Source organism: Schistocerca serialis, chromosome 8, assembly GCF_023864345.2.
Source record: "Schistocerca serialis cubense isolate TAMUIC-IGC-003099 chromosome 8, iqSchSeri2.2, whole genome shotgun sequence".
In the NCBI taxonomy this organism is placed as follows: domain Eukaryota; kingdom Metazoa; phylum Arthropoda; class Insecta; order Orthoptera; family Acrididae; genus Schistocerca; species Schistocerca serialis.
In genome coordinates, this window is record NC_064645.1 from 437,895,882 (window position 1) to 437,910,316 (window position 14,435).

The 14,435-nt window shown below is 36.9% G+C and overlaps 1 protein-coding gene and 1 non-coding gene across 2 annotated transcripts in view; one reads left to right on the forward strand and one right to left on the reverse strand.

Annotated features, from left to right (window-relative positions):
* The window catches only part of LOC126416528 (zinc finger protein 771-like), a 151,920-nt gene that overhangs the window by 75,676 nt on the left and 61,809 nt on the right, over positions 1-14,435 (reverse strand). The window lies entirely within an intron of this gene.
* Positions 11,155-11,229, forward strand: Trnat-ugu (transfer RNA threonine (anticodon UGU)). Its single transcript has one exon. It is a non-coding gene; the product is annotated as a tRNA-Thr (tRNA).

The window sequence follows — 14,435 nt, forward strand, 5'->3', positions numbered from 1 at the left end:
CTATAAAATAACAATAAGCACTATTCACCTCTATGTATTGACCCATTTTCTCGTTCCAGTTTTTTCACTGAAGGAAATAAATAAATAGGTAGCCCACAATATACAGCAACTGGGAGCAAGAAAGTGGGGAACTAATCAGTTCTTAAATAACTGAAAGTACAGACTCAAAAGAGTACGACAAAATATCAAACAGGCTTACGCAGATCATGTCACTGCTTATCAGAATGTTCTAGGTCACCTGTGCAGCGTGTCTCTCAAGTGCTGTTTCCAATTTTTCAAACTAATTAAAATGCTCCCTGTTAAAGCATCTAATAAAAAAAGGATAAAGTGAGAATTAGACAGTTAAAGTACAGTTTCTGTACTATTAGTGTTTTTGAAACTTTCTCAGAAGGAGTATACAGGATATTCCAGGAGAAATGGTCAGCATTCAGGGATACAACATAAATGCTCATCCGAAGTATAAAATTCTAATAAACATGGGCTGTAAAATACTTATCTTAAGAACTATGAGAACTTGTTCCATAGAAGAGATGTGTTTCACACTAGTGAAGATGAAGTCCACTTAGCTCTTAAGGTATGCCTTTTAGATCCCAAGTTTCTAGATTTTTTTTTCTTTGAATAACTGTTCGTGCCATATTTCTGAATATTAACGATTCCTCCTGGGACACCCTACAAGAGAAGTAACAAATCACAGTCCACATAATTTGCTATCAGACCAATGGTTTGGCTCCAGGAAAACATCAATAATGGCTCACAGAGAATAAATTTAACCTTAAATCTAGTAAAATTTTATTACCACAGAATGTGAGCCAAGTGCCTTTGGCTCACATAGTTTAATGGAACGTGAGAAAACATAAAAATAAAATAATACATAATAGTGACTGACTTTTATGATGAACTTGTTAACTGTCCTCCAGCACAGCCTGCATGAAAGGTTCTCTATGAAAAAAAGCCATATATGACCTCACAAGTGAGATTTTGGCTGATCTAAACATTATCTTATTGCTCTTTCCTGTTACTGCACAAAGACATAAGGTTGTGGACCATAAAATTCCATGTGATAAAAAATGTTATGTCATATATTGCGTACCTGTTGCCTGGACAAAGACTTACCTTCCACACAACAATCAGTGTCACACTGATGAAATGCCCTACAGGATTAAAATAAAGTTAGAAAGGAGAAATAAAAAAATATGGAAAAGCTTGGTGTTGGGTCAACTCCTGATCTTAACCTACATAAACGACCTATCAGTTCAACTTATGTGAAATGTAGTGTAGTAAAATGTATAAAGACACATATCATGTCGCATTGTACATTTTGTTGGTCTTTTTGATAAACTTCTGTATGGTGACCTCTGACAACTTTCACACAACATATTGCAAGTTATGTCCATTGCAATTATGCCTATTGCCTTCACAATTCTATGACATCTTTCATTTTACTGGAATAAATTAATAACAGAAAACTATCACAGCATCCCGTACTCTACAAAAAGAAGGGCTGTGGCTTTCTCTTTACTAATAAAAAAGTTGTTCACTAGTAGTTTCTGGTGAGGAGATTAGCACTAGTTGTAACTGGTAGATAGTTTAGTTTACTTACTCTGTGGTGACTACTTCTGCCTATTAACATACAAAGTGACTTGTTCTACATCTTTGAATGATCCCTTTTCGTGATGGGATTTGAAAAATATAATGTCACAATGAATGAATAATTGAATGGCAAAATGAATATCTCCCAATGCTGCAGGATTTACACTACCAGTCTTTACACAGTGCAGGTTGGCATTAAGAGTTGTCATTCATAACTGCTTTGGTTACTGTAATTAAGAACCTTCTTTCATTAACAAACTGTTTTATTTTAAATTATAATCTGGCAAATAATTTATGGACACATTGCATGATCTGGCAATGATATTCTGTGCAGCCTATAAGTTAATTTTTATCTTGGCACAATCCAATATCACATCAGCAAGTTCTCCAGCATTATATAAATATATATTTTATGTCAATATTATAATTAATATCATAACACTGTTGTCTCAATTGTTAAAACCAATGAAATATATTACACTTTTCAAGTCAGTATTAGCAACAGACATTATGAATCAGATATTATATAGTATTAACATACATTTGTTACTTCACAGGCCTCATATGACTACTTGGATTACCTGACAAATACACAACGCAAGCAACTGGACCTGCTTCAATATGAAAAGAAAAAGCGGACTGCACATTTTCATAAGTTAATGGTCAGTACAGGCAATATTTGTATAAAATTACTGTGATAGGTGTTAATTATATGATTATCACTAACTTTTTTTAAACACAGTCTGAAAAAATGACTATCGAAGCCAATCTGGAGGCTCTGAGAAAGGACTACACGCAAAGACTGAAGGAGCTGACAATTCAGAACAAGATTCAAGATATTTATGAAAAGCAGAAAAGAGCAATAGCTTTTGTCAGAATATATGAAAGCATTCTGGCAATACAGAGAAAGGTAACAATACTTCCATTGAAATATACTTTTATTTTAGACTTGTTTCACGGATGGGAGGGAGTAAGAGGGCCAAGGGAGAGAATGGAAACATTTAACGCCACACAAAATACAATAATGGTAACTATAATAATTGTGGAAATGGCCAACAACACAAACTAATCTAAATTACAAAGGTAAAGACAGAGGCTGATATGAGAGGAAATGTGAGAGGGTTACTACCTGCCTATTGCAAAAATTTCAGCTGAAGCAGGACAAACACACAATGTTAAAACTATGAAGCAACAAATTTAAAATATTCTTCACCAACAGTTTCTTACCAGAGATGAAAAAGAAAACGAAAATGATACAAGGACAAAATAATTATGTATTTTTTCACAGGCAAAATTTGCTATTTTTGAGTAGCTTCTGCTCTACCTCTACAATCTTCATAATTGAACCTTTTCTTTCTCCTGTGTCTGATGATGGTGAAGAAACCATGTAGGCAGTTTCACTAATATATTAGACTACAGAAGTGAGGTTCACATTTGAGTGTATCTCATCTGATAATACTGGCTGCATAATAATTAGTTCTATCGTTGTAGAAGCACAAATGCAGTAATAAGTATCTGCCTTAGAAACAGTCCCCCCCCTCACCCACAGTCCTGGGAACTTTTCCATACCATTACTAAACCTCACTAATTCTTTCCTTTCAAGTCTTCTGCCAGAAGAAGGAGCCTGTGGCTCCGAAAGCTTGCATGTTTCCACATTTTTTTTTTACGTGTTCTTTCCTGGAACCACTTGGTGAGTAGATTATTTATCTACCATGTTATATTTTCAAACACTGGTTATTTTGGAGCATACCTACACTGCTCTCTTTATAACTGAAAAACTCTTATGTAGGAAGGCTATTCTCTTCAGTCTCTTTGTAGAATAACAAGATAAAAAGCTCCAAAAGCTGACAAATGAAAATCACAGAAGAGCATGATTAAGGTTTAATGGTCTGTCTATGAAAACATCAATAGAAACAGAACATAAGCTTTGAATGCACAAGCATGCCAAATGAAATTGGCTGTATTCAAAGAATAGTTCCGGCATTTACCTTAATGGATTCAGGGAAACTATAGAAAACTTAAATCTGGATTGCCAGACAGGGATCTGAGCAAATTAGTCTGGAAATATGACTCTCTCATCAGTCAGACTTATACTTGAATCAACAAGTGCTTAGAAAAAAAGAGATACTTGAAGGAGACTAATAGACTCCTTACGGAAAAATTCTCTGATCAGGTACACAACCTACTAATGATTTCATTTGCGAGCCTTCAACCACAAACTGAATATCAATGCTGCCATTTTCACTGAGAAGAAGTTGTGCAAGTCATACTGACAAAGCAATTTTTTTTCTTTATAAGCACAATATGGTGTAATGTGGGGGAAATGGTAGGTTAGGAGATAATATGAAAATGAGAAAACAATCCACTTTATTTGATTCCTAACATTACTAAAATCTAATTTTTAAAATGTTACTGAAATCTGTACACTTGGGGAAACACTCCCCTTTTTGAATTATTTGCAGTATATTTATTTACAAATAGTGATTTAATGACTATTAGAGTGTAACTTTTTATAGTGGCAGTTTTATAATGAAATAACATAAAATATTGCTCAAAAATGAATTCTAATAAATTTGACTATTTTCAGGATGTGCTGGTATATAACAGCGTCTTAAAAGCTTTACAAACAGATTCATACATTCAGAGTCAATGTGTCATACAAACTGTTGAAATGTACCAAATGGCACTAGAAGACGTTGCAACACTTGAAGCTGACAGCAAGACTCTTGAAAAATCAATAATATCTAACATGAAAGCCAAAGAAGCTACCCTTAAAGCTCTAAGGGATGAACTATATGACCTGACAGATGAATGCAAAGCCCTTACATGCAGAGAGGTAATAAGAACAATTTATTACAAGTATGTTTCATTATACATGTCATCTTTTTACTAACTTAGGACAAAAACTGTGTTTTAAATGAGTAACTGTATGCATGATCTCAACAGTAACCCCCTACTGCACATAAATTTGCACTTTTGTTTTATATAATTTGCACTCCTTGTCATTATTCACCATATGAAAAGACTTCTTTTACATCACACAATACAAATGTTGTTGTTGTTGTTTTGGTCTTCAGTCCAGAGACTGGTTTGATGCAGCTCTCCATGCTACTCTATCCTGTGCAACCTTCTTCATCTCTGAGTAACTACTGCAACATACATCCTTCTGAATCTGCTTAGTATATTTATCTCTTAGTCTCCCTCTACGATTTTTATCCTCCGCACTTCCGTCCAATACTAAATTGGTGATCCTTTGATGCCTTAGAACGTATCCTACCAACCGATCCCTTCGTCTAGTCAAGTTGTGCATCAAATTCCTCTTCTCCCCAATTCTATTCAGTACCTCCTCATTATTTACGTGATCTACCCATCTAATCTTCAACATTCTTCTGCAGCACCACATTTTGAAACCTATTCTCTGTTTGTCTAGACTACTTATCGTCCATGTTTCACTTCCATACATGGCTACACTCCAAAAAAAAAAATACATTCAGAAAAGACTTCCTGACACTTAAATCTATACTTGATGTTAACAAATTTCTCTTCTTCTTCTTCTGCAGAAACGCTTTCCTTGCCATTGCCAGTCTACATTTTATATCCTCTCTACTGCTACAATCATCAATTATTTTGCTCCCCAAATAGCAAAACCCATCTACTAATTTAAGTGTCTCATTTTCTAATCGTATTCCCTCAGCATCATCTGATTTAATTCGATTACATTTCATTATCCTCATTTTGCTTTTGTTGATTTTCGTCTTATATCCTCCTTTCAAGACACTGTCCATCCTGTTCAACTGCTTTTCCAGGTTCTTTGCTGTCTCTGACAGAATTACAATGTCTTCGGCAAACCTCAAGGTTTTTATTTCTTCTCCCTGGATTTTAATTACTATTCCAAATTTTTCTTTGGTTTCCTTTACTGCTTGTTCAATGTACAGATTGAATAACATCGGGGATAGGCTACACCCCTGTCTCACTCCCTTCTCAATCACTGCTTCCCTTTCGTGCCACTCCATCTTGTGACCGACATCTGATTTCTGTACAAATTGTAAATACTCTTTCGCTCCCTGTATTTGATCCCTGCCACCATCAGAATTTGAAAGAGAGTATTGCAGTCAACATTATCAAAAGCCTTCTCTAAGTCTACAAATGCTAGAAATGTAGGTTTATCTTTCCTTAATCTATTTTCTAAGACAAGTCGTAGGGTCAGTATTGCCTCACATGTTCCTACATTTCTATGGAATCCGAACTGAGCTTCCCTGAGGTCGGCTTCTATCAGTTTTTCTATTTGTCTGAAAAGAACTGATATTAGTATTTTGCAGCTGTGACTTATTAAACTGATAGTTCAGTAATTTTCACACCTGTCAACACCTGCTTTCTTTGGAATTGGAATTATTATATTCTTCTTGAAGTATGAGGGTGTTTCGTCCGTCTCATAAATCTTGTTCACCAGATGGTAGAGTTTTGTCAGGTCTGGCTCTTCCAAGGCTATCAGTAGTTTTAATGGCATGTTGTCTACTCATGAGGCCTTGTTTCGACTTAGGTCCTTCAGTGCCCTGTCAAATTCTGCACGCAGCATCATATCTCTCATTTCATCTTCATCTACGTTATCTCCATTTCCATAATACTGCCCTCAAGTACATCGCCCTTGTATAGACGCTCTATATACTCCTTCCACCTTTCTGCTTTCCCTTCTTTGCTTACAACTGGTTTTCCATCTGAGCTCTTAATATTCATGCAAGTAGTTCTCTTTCCTCCAAAGGTCTCTTTAATTTCCCCGTAGGCAGTGTCTATCTTACCCCTAGTGATATATGCTTCTACACCTTTACATTTATCCTCTAACCATCCCTGCTTAGCCATTTTGCACTTCCTGTCGATCTCATTTTTGAGACGCTTGTATTCCTTTTTGCTGCTTCATTTACTGCATTTTTATATTTCCTCCTTTCATCAATGAAATTCAATATCTCTTCTGTTACCCATGGGTTTCTACTACCCCTTGTCCTTTTACCTACTTGATCCTCTGCTGCCTTAACGATTTCATCTCTCAAAGCTACCTATTCTTCTTCTACCGTATTTCTTTCCCCCGTTCTTGTTAATCTTTCCCTAATGCTCTCTGTGAAACTCTATACAACCTCTGGTTCTTTACAATTCAATACAAACATAGTAAAGCATATGCTGGCATTAGAATAATGAAGATTTTTAATGCAAATGAGGAAACTGTTTATGTTAGTCCATTACAGACTATATGCTACAGTAAAGGTATATTATATGTTTGAATTTTTATTGGTCCTATAAATCCTGATTTTGTACATAGTTTGCACATTTGATATAGGACAAGTCTGATAAATATCTAACAGAAAGCATTATCAAACAATGAAGAAATGAGCATTTGAAAGAAACTTTTGAACAAGAAGAACAACTTTTTCCACATCTAAAATATATTTCAACATCTGTGTTCCAGTTGTTCTATGACATCTGATTCAACCTTCCCTCAGTCAAAGAATTATTCACTGCAACACATTTGTGGAAATGGAATTGTGCTCTGTTTCTACATGAATCATTTGATTTTTGTTTGGGATGTTTGCATATTATATCAAACTTGAAGAATGTAAGGTTGTGGGATCTATTTCATTTATTTTCATCTTATTTTGGCCGTTCATGTTGTTGTAAGCATTTTTTTAAAGGACAGCCAAAATGAAACTAATCTGAAAACTGTTTTCCCCATTTCCAGTGAGGAGGTAATTGCAAATTGGGACAAGCACATCAATGTTCACATTTTTCAACATGAAAAGCAAAGAGCAGTTCTCTTTCCATCACTCCACACTAAACCATTAGAATACATACAGTTCATATATAAGGCTGCTAAAGTTGAAAGAAAGCATTTTCTCCAGATCTGAGGACATGCACAGATGTGGCTTGAAGCCCGACCAGGAGCACATCTAGATGTTGAGGTTATGACCTGGCAGCAGCCATGAGGGCATCAGAGTTCAATGAAAAATACATGAAACTGTTGACATGGATAAATACAACAAAAGACAGACTATAAGACATGAAAACTGAGACAAGAGAAAAAGTTAAGAGGTTTTACAGAAATAAATTCAGCAAGAAGTTGATTCCATGGGCAATAAAAAATGGGACTTGTCTTGGGTAGTCCATGGAATGATTCGATTAAAACAAGACACAGCAGATAATTTGAACCAAGAGGCAGTTGTTACCTTGTCGCATTTATTATAGCTTTTGAAGATTCGCTACCAAATCCTTGGATGGAGCACAGAAGCATACAGTCATGTCAAGCAACTTGGATCCTGAACCAGAAGCTGGGACAAGCAGATACATCACAAACTGAATAGTTACTAGCAGTTCAGACATGTACTCCTGGAGTATTACTAGCCACAGCAAAAAGAAATTGAAAGATAAGCATTATTATTAATTTGACTTCTATCTACAACCTGAATGACACAATGTTAAATAAATCCATAGAAATTCCTAGAATTGATAGCTAGATCAGCGCCTGAGAGAAGAGGATTTGTTAGCATTATTTGTACTGTAAATGTCACAAGGTGCACAAGACAGGTTTGGAGACTGTGTAAAAGACAAATTGGAAATATTTTTAAAAGGCTGAATGGATGGCAAATAAATGAGATGGTATTTTAGGGTATAATTATAGGCAAAAATGCTGAGAGAACCACACAGCTCTACCAGACTGAAACTAATGATGGGACAGAATAAAGATGCAAATAAATTTAGGTCTCCGCAAGCATGGGAAAAAAATGTCAACAGAAGCACCCAACAACTGCAATGTACAAATAAAGAAAACTGAGAAGGGCAAGAGTAGCTACAGCAAGTAGATCAAGTTGACTTTGGAATTACTGAACTATCCAATGAGAACAATAAAAACAGCAGAAGTTATGAAAAAAATAGCGACTTTTGGAAGTGGGTATATATGCTAATGAAGACGAAAAAGAGGAATTAAATGCACAGGCAGAAAGAGAGGTGGAGAGAAATGGATATCCAGAGAAAAAAAATTACATGAGAAGATAGATACAGGAATAATTATCCCAAATCAGTGTAGTGAGTGAACCTTTGCTACTCAATCCACTACATACTTTATTATGAATAAGGCTGCTATATTATTGTAAAGATGTAACTGAGATAAATCTTGTGTTAGATTACACAAAATGCAGGCCAGATACATGACAACATAGATAGTTACGTGATCTCTCAGGTTTTCTCCGAATTATTGATTAATAATGTGATTCTAGGTGTTCTGCAGAGTTGTTGTTTCCATGTTATGCATAATATTTCAATGACTGACCCAACTGTCTTCTTCAGTGTCTGTCTGGACTCAAACCAGACTGTGAACTACTGTTGATCACACACCACTATTTATAGCCAAGTTCAATTCCCAGCACCTGCTAGTTTTGATGCTCTTTTGTTTTTCAGAACCTGCACTGATGTTCCACAAACCACAAACTCTAGAGGAATTTTCCAACTCTGGTGGATGTAATGCCCAGTGATATCTAAATAAACTGAGCACTGGACCCCACCCACTGCATAAATGAAATCTCCATCCCTGTTTACTAGATTTTCTGACATCTTCATTTAGATGGACTCCTCAATTATGCTCTCCCAGAAATTTGGCTTTTGTATCGCAATACTGGACTCATTATATTTCATTTCATGATTATATTTGAGGCAGTGTTCAGTGACAGCTGATTTGTCTGGTTGTCTTAATCGAGTGTGTCGTTGTTCCTTGCATTTCTCTTTGAGTGTTTCCAGTAAGACATGCCACATTTACTTGGAATGTCATACACACCCAGCTTTAGGAGACCAAGATCATCTTCAAATTACAAAGAAGAATTTTCAACACTGCAGTAGTCGCGCCACGTTTTGTACCATCAGTGGCCGTTGTGGACTGTCATTGCACATGGATATAAAAATAGATTTACAAGTTAAAAAAAAACCAACAAAGTAACTGTGAATATATAATTTACTATGTTTAAATTTTAATGGCAGCTCAGATACGCATGTGCTCTGAAGCAAGCTGATAAGGCAACAGGTACAGAAAATCTCTCAATCTGCCACTGCCTGGGTTGTTAGCAGCATGACTTACTGAAGAATTGATATGTCCAACATTAAGTAGGTAATAAAATGTGACCATAAGCTATCAGTAAGTGGGTGTTGCACAGTTGTAGACAGCACACTACTTATCACGCATGTCTTCATCTCCTTTCGTCATAAATCACAAAACTATCTTTCCTGCTTTGCTCGTCTCTTTATCAAGATTGCCATCATGCTGGAGACTGGATACAGGTACAGCATTTTTGTCTTTATTAGAAAAACAGTACGTAATACCAGTATAATATATCTTTTTTAAACAAACATATCTGAATCCTCTGGATGCTTACCAGGCTTTGTGAATTCAAGTAGCAATGTGATTCTACAAAAATATATAAAAAGAACAATTAACTAATCTGTACCTAACAAAACAATGTAACTAATAAAAGGCAACAATGCAATAATAATGAACCCCCTGAGAGTAAACTATAATACGGCTACAACGACTTTCCTTTTACGATATCTTCTAAAGGCAATAATGCAGATTATATAGAATGCTGTTGCTTGTGCAGGACTGGCAGTCCTTAACTGTTGACTGTTCTGCCGCCGCAGCTCTTGTCCAAATGAAGCACTAGAGTAATGTAGTACTGCTGACTGCCAAGAAGGTACTTGGGTCATGTGATTCCTAGGTCAAAAGACATTAGGAGGAAAGGAAAAATATGTTTGTGTGGACTGTCAGTCTGCATGCAACTACTGCAGGGTTAACTTTGTTGAAAGGAGTGAAACATACTGGATGCACTGTTTCTGTAGAAGTCTACCAATCTTTCAACACATTAGGCCAGCATAAGGTGGATGAGCAATTTTTGGCTTTTCTTCCTTAGTTTCAGTCTCAACCATTTTATCTGGCATTTTTGTTTTCGAACTCTTTAGCACTGAATTCCTTTGTGACAGATGGTGATGACGCAAGTTGTGGAGATAAAGGTCAGAGTGTGTAAGCTTTCTATACCCACTATGATTCAGGAAATTCGGTGCTAAAGACTCCCGTTCATGGAGCTCAAACATATTCAGACAAGGAGAGCCTTGTCAAAGAATTGACAACACCTACAAATAGTGTTCCAAAGGAATGGGTACTCAGATCACCAAACTGAACAATCAGTCGAAAACAGGAATGCCTGAGAAAGAGGTTGAGACTGACTGAGAAAGATAAGCCAAAAACTACGTATGTTGGTCAACTATGAAGAAAGATCCGTTCTTTTGGATATGTCCGAAAGAACAGATACCATTGTAGTATATATATATAGTTACGGCTCACCGGCCACTTGACCATCTTCTTCTTCTGTGTGAATGCACAAACAGTGCCCGAACTCTTACGGGAATCGGCAACGCGCCGCGAATAATGAGTATAATGGGCAGGGGCACTATGAATGTAGTGCGGGACAATACGTTGAGAATAAGGGTTTCTCGGGAGGCGTGCCAGAGATAAATCCCTGCAGTCGCGCTATCCTCTGTGTCCTCGGTGGCTCAGATGGATAGAGCGTCTGCCATGTAAGCAGGAGATCCTGGGTTCGAGTCCCGGTCGGGACACACATTTTCATCTGTCCCCGTTGACGTATGTCAACGCCTGTAAGCAGCTAAGGGTGTTCATTTCATTGTAATTTCAGCTTAACACTTTGACAAGGCACAACAGCAAGTGCGCATCTCCACCTGCTGTGGAGGTGCATTTATATTTTAGTGTTGTAACTTGGTGCTGCCTTGAAAGTCACTGACCATAGGGTCTGGGCGATAATGTCAACATGTGAACATAAGAACAATCATTCTGAGATGTCATATCAATACAGCAGTACATATTGTGAGCTATGAGTTATGAGAGATCCGTATCATCTGCAGTTGTAAATGAAATTGTACAGTAGGCCATTACATGAACCAGAGTTGGAAAATGCTGGGAAAATTTATGTTTTATGGAATATCACTGCAGGCTCTGAAAAACAAAAAACCATCAAAACTTCACTGGGCATCAGGAATTGAATTTAACTATAAATAACAGCACACAGCCAACAATAGTTCACACTCTGATTTGAGTCCAGGGAGTGAGCACACACAACAGCAAAACTTGAAGCATCTGAAGATGATGTCTGTGCCAGCTGTTGAAACATTGTGCATAAAATGGAAAGAACAATTCATCAGAACACTCAGAAGCACACCATTAAATAGTTATGAACAGCATGAGCAAGTATTTAAGGAACAAGAAACAACATGAAATACATATGTTATTGTTGAATGAATGTAGCAAATAGGAGAGAGAGAGGAGAGAGAGAGAGAGAGAGAGAATTCTGGATTGGGTCACCACCCCACTGGTTTGATGTGGATTGCCACAACTTCCCCTCCTGTGCTAACCTCTTTGTCTCACAAGGCACCCCTTGAATGTGAGGTTGCAAGCTCAGTTTTTAGTAAGGCTCATTTGAGAGCGCTGGGTTAACAGTTATGACAGGAAAAATATTAGGTGCTAATGACTCAGTATGTGCATCAGGAAGGTGACAGAAAATGAGTGCCAGGAAGTTGAAGAGATCAACCTTCTACAGGATGTATGTATTACACTTTTCAAAATAGACATCTCTGACATTCAAGAAATGTTCAAAACAAACTATCAACTTGCAACATGAACACCAAATGAAAAATGGTGCACAAAAATGATCACAAAGGTTCGCACCATCAAGGTCGAAGGTGAACGTATAGGATGTTCATCTAGGAATCCACTCGCATAGAATGCATGTAGAATCTATTGGCATAACAGCATGATGAGAACTGATGGAATGTGATGGCATGCAACAGTCTGTTGTAGAGCTTATCAAGAAACTGACTATCCTTTAAGGCGTAGCTGCAGATAGTGCAATAATATGTTTTATAGGCAGGGAAAAAACAAACGTTCAGAGGCTGAATTTGTCCAGTGGATCCAGGTGGTATGAATTACAATGTCACACACTTTTCATGAGACATAGTTTGCTTTAAAAAACTAAGATTTTTATATGCAAACCAGGAAGCAAGCAAAAGCAAGTTATTTTGACCAGCTATTGGCCAAAAGCAGTGCTCACACCATAGTTGCAGTTCTCTTACATCCATTTTGCCACTTTTGCTTGCTTTGACATAAATATTCCATATTGCCCTTGCAAGATCATGCACGTGATGAAGAGCTGTATGGAACAATGCACCTCCAACTTCTTGCAGCACAATAAATAACTTTCTAGCCAATATACCATCTGATTAACAGTTGGCATAGTAGTATACGAATGCGTTACGGCACTGACGTTAGTTGATCTTGATATGGCTCTCTCGGTATCTCTAATTTCCACAGTTCCTTTCATATGCATTTCCTCTTCTTCAAATCCCATCTGCTTAAGGTTGAACACAAATTCCTTACTGAAAAATGGGATAAGTTTATTTATATCATCTAGAAATTTTCAGGCAAATACCAAAATTGTCTAGTTGATACTTTTTTTTTAAAATTTCATTATTTTATGTCTTCCAATTCTGTACAACTGTTTGATGTTATGAAACCATCCCTTGCTTCCCTTGAAATCACTGTAACCTACGTTGCACGTAATTTCATGTGCATAACATAGTGTGTCAGTATCATCGTGTAAATTATATCGAGCATTCTTTAAGTGTGCTAACACCAATTTTTGTAACAAGTGTGCCCTGTCCTCTCGAATATCCTTAGTTCTTCTTACGCACCACATAGTCATATTGTTGCGGACCTATTCAAAATCTGTTTTTTCTACATGGCTTGACACCTACTTCAGTATCACTTTCACTTTTTAAGCATGTATTGTCATCACTGTACTCCTCATGCACATTGTCTGCACAGTTGAGAGTATGTGATACCACACATTGCACTGACTCATCTTGTAGAAATGCTAATATTTTATCTGCCATTTCTTTCTACTTCTGCAAAATTCCTTGGGTTCCTTTCTGATGAACTGTCAACTTTGGCAACTGTTGTAGATATAAGGCAATGTTTGTTTTGTTTCTTGTTGCCACTGCTCTGCTTTGTATCAACACCACTAACAGTGTGGCAATGTTGTGAGTTACATGTTGACTAAGCAGTTCAATTACGGTCTGTAGCCACACACTGTGCTCACCATTGGATATCTCCAGTCCTGCCCCTGTTGCCATTAGCAGCCAATATCATGATTGCTTGGTAGACAATATGTAGGGTGTCAAATACCAAAAACATAATTGGCCTTTGGCGACCTTGCACTTAAGGAGTTCCTTCTCAGTGCAGCACTTACACCCAAAGTCCTCAATGTTTGTTTGATGTATCCCAGTCTTTGTCTTCCACTATAGCTTTGCTCTGTGCAGAATCATTTAGTACTAAGAAAGTTACTCACTGATGTCTTAACAAATGTCCTATCCCTCCCTGTAATCAATGTTTTACATAAAATTCTTTCCTAGCTGATTCTGTGCATAATTTATGGAATCTGAATATGCAAAAAGTAAATACTTAAACCAGCTGCTAATGGGATACTGTCTGTTGTCTGCTCTTATATGAGAGCCACATAAAGAGAAAAGTAAAGTACTGTTGAATGTGCTATAGACAAAACAGATGTAGCAGGTATAACATAGGATGAAGTGGATCAAAGAAATGAAGAATGAATGGAGTGCTTTTATGGAGACATTAAGAATGAGGTTTGAACAGATAATAAAAACCAGTGGGGCTCTCAAGACAAAACTTTACAATAAAAAAAACCCATAAGATGACAAGATCAAAAACATGCATATGCACCTGTGTTTAT